The sequence below is a fragment of the Poecile atricapillus genome, chromosome W (genome assembly GCF_030490865.1).
Source record: "Poecile atricapillus isolate bPoeAtr1 chromosome W, bPoeAtr1.hap1, whole genome shotgun sequence".
NCBI classification, from domain to species: domain Eukaryota; kingdom Metazoa; phylum Chordata; class Aves; order Passeriformes; family Paridae; genus Poecile; species Poecile atricapillus.
Window position 1 is genome coordinate 20,741,459 of NC_081288.1, and position 9,671 is coordinate 20,751,129.

Sequence of the window (9,671 nt, forward strand, 5' to 3'; positions counted from 1 at the left end):
GATACGGATCATCTCTTCTGTATTTATTTATTTATTGCTAGATTTCAACCGCCAACTGCTTCCCCTACTCCCTCCCACCTCTTCCATTCCCAGTAGTAATGCAAAATGAGTAGTCATGCACTTTGTATTAATGTATTAGAAATCTATGGAACCTGTTTTGTACTTTTATACTGTTCAGACACTTGTAATCCAAACTTTGTTTTTACTAGGGTAATAAATAAATTTAGACTTATTTAGAAAATAAGAAACTTCTCCTGTGTTTATTTCACCTCTGTTCTCTGTTGCCGCTGGTGCTGAATAGATCACACGGACACAGGTTGAGGTGTGGTGAAAAGAAGAGAGAGTTTATTTCTTCTCCCAGGATTTATAGGTTTCTGACCACGGCCAGGGATTGGATGGTCAGGATAACACTTTCTCACTGCACTGGCCATGAGAGATGCCCATCACAAGACGTGTAACAGAAAGAATGTACACATATCTATGTTTACAGATACTGTCCTGGGAAAGTCTTCAGAAAACTATGTCAGCAAGCTCAGAAGCTGAGTTTTCAGGGCGACAGTTCTCCTGTTAATTAGATTGTATTGGACCCAGCCCAGGCAACCGGTGTTCCTATTTGCACGAGACCAAGCCTTTTTTTTGAGGAGGTGGGGGAGTGAGGTAATTCCCTTCCTATTTGATTTGGAAAGAAGAGCAGAGCAAGGGAAGGAGGTGGTGGTTGTTATGACAGACAGCTGTTTCAGGGCAGAATCACAGAGCTTTACCCTGGCACTGGCTGTGTGTCAGGCATTCCTTTACTGCGAATAGGTGGTGCTGGCATTCCACATTCCCAGGGGGCTTCCTCTGTCTCTGTAGCTCACCAGCATTCCTCAAAAGCCAGCTGAAGTAATAGCATTGAAGGGTTGGTGCCGAGAGCACTTGGAAATATCCCTTTCCTGACCCTGAGGAGCTGGTGGAAGAGACTCGTGCTCCTCTCTTGAGGCTGGAGCCTGGCGTGTTCCTTCCCACGGCAGGCACAGGCAGCTGGATGAGCTCCAGCAGACCTGTGGGAGCAAGGTCTCTGGTAGGAGCTGTCAGTGAGTAACTGAGTTTAGAAGATAATGGGGGAAACGTTACAACTTCAAGCACGATGGCTTGTTGCAAGAGGCTGTTTTGGACTTCAGTGGAGACTGGTTTATTTCTGCCAATGCACTGTCTGTTTTCTTACAAATTAAGCATGATTGTAGTCAGAGATACATGTAGAAATTATTTCAGAAAGCTCTGCATAGACTGCCAGATTGTAGTGCAGTAGTATCTGGTTTTGACATATTTGCATTATGCTGTAGATGTCTAAACATACCCTGGGCATAATTCAGTTCACCTAAAATGTAAAGTCTATGTCAAGTCCCTGAAGAGAAGCAGACGTCCCAAAAGGTGGTTTAAAGCAGGTAATCTACTGTGCAACTAATTTGCAACTTTCCACCCTGTTTCAAACAATTAGTTCCTTTTCTTACTCTCTCTTGGACTGCTGCTGCACACCAGCTACTGTCAGGGTAACCTCTGTGTTGAGGACATCTGTGTGGATGGATAGAGGGATAGAGGGCTTTGTGGGGCAGAAAACCTAACAGGGTTACAGCTGTGGAGGAGGAAGCTCCTCTGGGAACATTGGGGAGGCATCTTCAGAGCAATGGGAAACAAAACCTAGAAGCAAAATCCTGGATGTTAAAGCCCTGTGCTTCACCTGGGTCAGCTGTTGCAATGGCAAGTGTGACATCTGCTAAAATACCTCACAGCGCATGCATTATAAAGGTGCTTTGCAGAGGATTGTATTGAAAGATGGGAAAAACATGGCATGGGACAAGAAGTTACATTGTTGGAGCAATGTTACCCGTGGACAGGGAGCAGATCCATGATTTCCAAAGCCTGAGCTGGTCATCCAGTGCTGCTGCTGAAGCATGCAATGGCAAATTCTGTTGCTTTTGTGTGATGCTGTATGAGGAGTAATTTTATGCTGATTTGTACTATTTTGAAGTCTCTGTGACTTCTACAACACTGAACCTGAGACCTGCTTTCTGAGCAGATGACTGGGTCCCATCCAGTCCTGGTGTCCAAAAAGTTACAGCTCTTCTGAAATCACATAAAAACTTAATTTCAGTATAACGTAAGAAAAAGGGAAACTCCTCCAAAATGGTTCTGGTACCACTTAATGTAATTTTTTAGCTTCTCCAGATCAGGGGTAAGAGGAGTCTGACACACCTGGTCCTGCAAGTGTCAGCATCAGAGACACAACTAAATCCTTTTTGGCTTTAGTTTTCTGTCTCTTTCCCCTGAACATCCGTCCATGAGGAGGAAAGAGAGCACATGTCCAGCTTCTCTCCAGCTCCCCTTTCTCAGACACTGGAAATGGCACCAGGGAAATGCTGCTAACTTCCTCCATATAAACTTCCTCTATAAACTGTAGATAAAAATCTACAGTAAAGCAACACAAAACCGGTGCTTCTTTTCAAGATAACTATATGTAGCATTTGTAAAGCCATTGTGGAGCTGTTTGGTCATGATGGGTATCATGTAGCCAACCCAGCCTTTTCAGGAAACCCCATTTTGCTGCTGGTGGCATTTCTATTGGAAATTCCATGTTCGTGTTGACCAGCAGCAGCTTTGAACTCCATTAATGGAGAATAGTTAAGCTAATATTTATGTACTAATATTTATAGAGAAGTTACGCATTCTGGGAGAGAAGTACACAGAATCCTTGTGTACTCCAGATCCTGAATGTGTTTGAAAGGAATGTGATGTTAACATTTCACACCATCTATCATCACGAATTTAGGTTTTTTATCTCTTTTATATATATTAATGAGACTTATTTGGATAATACTTTCTACTGTATCCGAGAGTGAGTTTATCAGTACAGGAGTGTGGGACATCTCATTGCCATCACCTCTGGCACAGCAGAAGAGTGACTGGAAAGGGACAGACTGCCCAGGCGTCCTAACCTTCAGTTCTGGGCACGGGAAGGGACAGTTCATGATCCTGCTCAGCCCTTGCCCTCGCTGTTCGTGTCTCATCATCACAGACATGGCTTCATGCCTCAACTGCGACCTTGGCCCCGCATCCCTGCAGAAGCCAGAAGGTGGGAGAGCGCTGGAAATGGACTGGGAAACATGCCGTGGAATGCTTCTTGGAAAGGAACGGGGGAATCGGGAACTTTGAGGGCTGCAAAGAAGGGTGGCACGGGTGGCTCTTGCTGCCGACCTCTGCAGCACGGCCTGACGATACCAGGGAGACCACGGAGGTTTATGAGGGGATTGGAAAACCTCAGTCCCTGATGGCCCCGCGGGAGCCATCGGTGCTGGCCGCTCCCGGAGGCCGCCAGGTGGCGATGGCCCGGTCCCGGCTGCGGCCACCGCGTCCTGGCCATTCCCGGCTGCACTTACAGCATCCCTGGCGTGCCCAGCTGCAGTCCCAGCGTCCCGGGCATCCCGGCGGCGCTCTCGGTGTTCCTTTCCCGGCGGCGCTCTCGGTGTTCCTTTCCCGGCTGCGGTCCCGGGATGGAGCTGTGAGCTGCAGCGGCTCGGCCGGCCCCGCTCTCCAGCCGCAAAAACCGAGCACAGACCTCATCCCCGCCCTTCCTTGCTCACGGGCGCAGGAAACTGGGGCTCTAATTGCTTTCGTTTCATCTCGGCAAAGAGCCACTGGACACATGGGGGAAAAAAAAAAAAAAAGGAAAAAAAGAGGAAGTTTTTACCTGGGCGAACACAAATAATACCCGAAGTGATGCTCATGGTTGTCAGCCTGAGTAAATTTTAGTGTCACTGTCTCATCCAAGATTTGGCCCAGTAAAAGTAGTTGGTGACTATAAGAAAGGTGTAGAGGAGCTGCTGCCAGCAGGATCCCTTAGCAGGGAAAGCAGCTCCTGGGATGATGCACACATCTGTCAGCTCTCCTTGCTGCTGGAGCGTGGTGTGATGATCTGAGAGCCACAGCTACACTCACGGTGAGCCTGGCCCAGGTGCTGCTCTTCTGAGGATGTGGCTGCTCTGCAAGGTTCTGAGAGCAGCTCTCCACTTGGCCGTCCTCCACAGCAAAGTAGGGCACAGGCCCAGCGCTGCTGTGGGCTGGGACACTTGGCAGGCAATTTTCTTAGAAGCTGGGCTAGAGATACTTCCCTGCTGCCAGGTCTGTTCCCAGGAATTTTAACTATGGAACAGCATGATGCCCTGGGGATTGGCAGTGCTGCACCTCGTAAGTGTTTCACCTTCTGACATCTAGGAAGTAACTGCTTCCTGATGGCTCTGCCTGATCAAGGAGCTGGATCCTGGGTGTTTGCCTCCAAGTGATGATCTGTGAGCTCCCCTTCTGCCTGAAATAAGATGGCCAAGGACCGTGACCTCTTCCCCACCACCTGTGATCATGAGAGAAATAGATCTTGTATGTACTTAGAGTCTTCTTTCAACACTGCTTTAGGGAGAGCACACATCAAGTCACAAAACAGTAGGTGGGCTTTGCTGCTACATTGAGAGGCCCTGGAGTTCTATGGTGCCCCATAGCTGCTGGTATACCTTCTGTGATTTTTATCTCTAAGAAATGGAAATGCAGAACATGCAGGAAGCACACATGGCATCTATAACTTGCGGAGCACAGTGAGTATCAAGGGCCAAATCCTGCTCAAAGATGGAGGCCACTGCAATAGAGTCAAAAGGCCCTGTCCTTTCATTTGAGAACAGGTGCAAATTAAATGGCTGTGAAATTTACAGCTGATTCCCAGACGCTATGTAACCAGAATCAACAACTCCTGTTCCACTCCAATGAGATTTCACATCCATGTGCTCCTGCTGCTCATTACCATGCCTTAATTAGGCCATGGCATTCCACAGCAGTCTGGTACTGCAGCAGAGTTCTGATCTAGTGGGAGGAGGTCTTCCACCTGCTTGAGAAACCTCACTAAGTAATTGGGAAAATGCAGTGGATTGAATCCAGGTGGAGCATCACAGGTCAGTCACTAATGGCTCCTCACAAGGATTGCTTTCATGACGAGGCCACTTTGCAAGGAATTGGAGAGCAAACCACAGCCTTTACAGAGCCCTTTACAAAAAGTCTGCCACCTGGTAATGGTGGTACAGGGAGAGTTCCCAAGGACCTAATTGGATCTATGTATATTATTAACAGTAAATGCAGCCCTTTTATATCTGATTTACCAAAATGCCCGTGGTCCAACCCTTTCACAGAACCAATAGGTTGGAAGATCATGATCATGATCATCAAGTCCAACCCATGCCCTAACACCTCAAGTAAACCTCTGGCCACCTGTATGGCACCAAGTGCCACATCCAATCTTATTTTAAAAGCTTCAAGGGATGGTGACTCCACCAGCTCCCTGGGCAGACAGTTCCCTGGGGCTCAGGGGACTCTGTGCCAAAAACCCTGCTGGGGGCCTTGGCAGGGGTTGCAGTGCTGGGCAGGATAGCTCCAGTGTCGTGTGGGTCAGCATGACTGGGTGCACAAATCAATGTGCCTGGGGCACAGCAGTGTCATGTGTGTGCCCTGGTGCCACACAGCCAGTCCATGGGCTCCTCCTGAGCCACTCAAAGGGACAGAAATGCCAGGGGAGGAAAAAAATAGGCATTGTTCTTGAAGCTGCTGTGTACTGCAGTTATTTTATGTCCTGAAGGGGCATCAGATTTACTGTCCCCCTTTATGTGTCACTGAAATAAAGCAGGAAAAAAAGAACTTGTTTACTCCTTCCTCCCCTCCCCCCCAATTCTTCCTGTTATTTTTCATCTTCTAAAGTTACAGAGCTTCTACAAATTTCAAAATAGTCATGAACAGAGGTTAAGGTACCCTAAAAGGAAAAACAGTAAAATCTAACCATGTTGTACACTAACTCTCCTAAGTAACATCACCTGCTTAGTCTGATCCTGCCCCCTGCTTTCCCCCTTTATCTCTGCTTTGTCTCTTTTAACGTTTCTATCATTTTTGTCTAGCCTGTGTGACACACTTTTGAAGTCTGAGTGATAACTATTCATCCTGGGTTTGCTGCTGACTCTGCACCTTTGGGGGTAGATGGCAGTCCTGGCACAAGTTGAGTGTTTGAGACAAAGATCACATGGAAAATGGGAACATGGATTTCACAGGAAGACTAAGCAAACGTGCCTCTTAAAAAGAAACAGAAAAGAGTGAGTTTTCTAAATGAAGGAAAAGATGTTTTTTCTATATGTAAACGGTAGTATAATGCTTGTTCCTGTGGCAGGTGAGGAATGTGCCTTTTAGGAAGGGAATGAGAGAGAACGTAGAGATATGTGAGAATATTGAATAGGAGGAGAGCTGAGAAGCATCAGGACCCGAACAGCTTTTGAGTAGCGTTCGCACACAGTAACCATCTGCTGTCTCTCGTGCTTCTGGAAGGCCCCTGGCAGCAGCCAGGAGGCAGGAGCTTGCCCTCGTCTGTGTTCGCAGCTTTCCGTGGGGGACAGGCTGTTTGCTGGGCAGGCACTTTCCCCGCTGTGCAAGTGAGCGCAGAGCCCACCCCCTCCGCAGCATCTCTGCTGGTTTACACAAGCTAACCCTCGGCTATTGTCCGTGTCTCTGTGAACAGCGCTCTGTGCTGCGGCTCCCGGCTCCCGGGCTGCCGCGGAAGCTGCAGATGGCAGCCCGGGACCAGCGAGGGGCTCCGGGCAAGGCGCGATCCTGCGGGAGCAGCGCGGGGTCACGGCTGGCTCGTCCTCCCTCCAGAGGAATCCCCGACTGCGGGGATGTGACATCCCTCACACCCGGTCTCACCTGCGGGCTCAGAAAGGGAGCTAAAACCAAACAGGATTGATTTAATATGCATGCGGGGAAGTGTAGTGCAGAGCTTTGGAGGTTTTGAGGGGCTACGGAGAAGTTATGGAGGTGAAATTTTTGCCGTGTGGTTTGGAAGGCGATTCTGGCCCTGGATACATAGAGACATTTGATTTTGATTTTCTAACACAAAAATCTCGGGAAAGTGATGCCCTCTCCTTTCACATTAGTGCTTTACTATTTCCTACATCTCTTGAATCAGGTGAAAAGCAGCAATGTTGGTGAGCTGTGAACCATGAGGAAGATTTCTCCTCATTTTCTGATGTGGAGATTGGCCAAAGTAAAAGGGCAGTGTTTGTACAAGGGATTATGCTTTCTGCCTGCCTGTGGCTGCAGGGGAACCCACTCCATTACCCAGGATGGGTGCCCTCACAGTCCTGTGTTCTGTAATGAGTGTTGAAATGGTATTTTAAACTGTGGAGATTATTGCCTGTCCCCTTGTTTAGGGGAGTCTGGCCAGTTACTTCCAAGTTATTGGCTAAACCTAGTGAGAAGAGAGTACAAACATTACGCTGTTTGGTCTCAAAAAAAGTGAAAACTGCACCTTTTTGTTTTAGTCTTTTCTCTGATTTATATGGTAGCAAGAGTGCAAGTTATATGTGTACATGCATGAGATGGGGTTTTACCCAGGCTTCTTGCTAACTTTATAAAGCTGTCCCTTCCCCTTGGAATTTCCACCTAATTTCAATTTTTTTTTTTAAACTTCAGGTTTTAAAAAAATTTGTTCATTTGGGGTTTTTTTTAAGAATAAAAACCACAAACAAATAAGCAAGCAAAAAACCAAACCAAACCAAAAAACTCCACCAAAGCCAGACAACAAAACCAACATACAAATTAATTGTGGATATTAGCTGACCACTACTCCTTGTTTTCAGCCATAGCCCTTTTAAGTACAGTAGTTGATGTGAGCAACAGAAAGGAAACCGAGATTCCTGTTTGTAGCACTGTCTTTCTGTCATGTCTTGTAAACTGTAAATTCATTCAAATTTTCAAGTTAGTGGAAAACCTATGTCCAACAGAATAAGTACGTTTGGCTTTGAAAAGCCCCACACATTCATCATTACTTCTACCTGCCTTAGTGTCTAGGTAGCAATAAAAATAACAAATTATTGAGTCTTCTGTACATTCATTTTATAATTATAATCATTCACTGGGCTAAAAGGATTCAAAAGAAATTAAATGTGCAAGTAACAAGCTGCATGACTATGCAACAGAGTGGGAAATTTTCAAATCACAGTTTTAAAGCATGTGTATGAGTTCACTGTTCTCTATTATCTATTTAGAAAACACTGCCACAACTCTCTTATTGATGTATGAGGTAGAACCCAAATGTATCATAATTTCAATCACCTTTGTAATTTTTTTAAAGCATTGCTATAAAACTCTCCATTATCATATGCAAAACGGCAAAGTCAATTCCACTTAATTTATCTCATATATTATTCCAACAGCATCACAAACAGTTCATTGTTACGCATCTCTCCAAATAATGAGTTCAAGTCATCCTTTCCTTCCCACCACTTCACGCTGCACATTTCATCCTGTGTAATTGTCTGATGGAGGAGGAAAGCAGGTAGCCTGGGGCTATGAGAAAGAAGCAGCATCAATAAAGAAGCGTTGGACATAGGTCTTATAACCCCTAAAGAACATGGAATATTTGGGGGATGGAAAAAAAAAGGAAACAGGATGACACTAATCAACAGATGATTAAAAACATGGTTTAACTTTCCTCTCTCATCAGAATGCTATCCATCATCACAGATGTTCTCTCCTGGGATGGGAAACTTCCAGACAACCATGAGATTCCCATAAAAGGTGCTGGATAAAACTAACTAAGCTCTGTCTGAATGCTGCACTTACAGTACTTGCTGGAACAATTAACACGACTTTAACAAACCACTTGTTAGCTAATCAGTATATTTTAAAAAGCATAAAGAAACTAAAAAAAAAAAAAAAATCACATCATGGTGCTAAATTAAATTGGAGTAAATTAATTTCTTGTGCACATAAGCCTCTGCTTTGCTGGACTGGCAACATACTAATCACATAAAATGCATCTATTTAGAAACACTCCCATTTCTTCTCAATCTGCAAAATGTAAACACCCCCTGTTCCTACACACACACAGAGTGAAGCACATGCTTCTCTTCTGATAATTGTGATATAAAAGTACAGTAGCTTCTTCTTCCTCTGTATATTTGGGGCCACAGGCTGTTTGTAAGGCAGAGAAAGCATCTGGTCAATTTGCTAAAATTCAATCTGCTACTTGACATATTTTTTTTTTATTATTATGTTTGATGCCAGTTTTCAAGGGAAGTTTTCATGTAAAGTTCTACTCAACTGCACCTGCTGCCTCAAAAAAGTTCCTAATAGCAAGAGTAACATCAGCTAAACATGGAAAAAAAAAGCTTAGAAATGTTTTGTAGCCCATTAAATTGCTATAATTTTTCTACTTGAAGTCTGTATATATAATTTCAGTGCAAATAATCACATAATTGTTTGGCTGTGAGAAAGGTCATTTGCTGTGAGGCTGGAGGGGCAGAAGTCTCATAAAAATATTTTCTTTAAGTTGCATTGGAAATTTAGGCAACTATTTATATTCCACCCTAAGGTCCTTCATAAAGTTTGGGGTTTGATATATTGGGTGTTCTCTGCTACATCCCACCATGTAAAGCAAAGAGCAGAAGAGGAGCTGAGCAATATTGAACTGCCCTGTGTAGAGTAATTTCACTCCTGGGAATGTTCCAGGTCTGTGGATCCCCTGTGTCATTTGAAGAAAAAACAAACCCACAGCTATTAAGTGAGTCTAAGACTCAGCCCATGATCCACTGAAGGAAGACAAATAATAACTACCA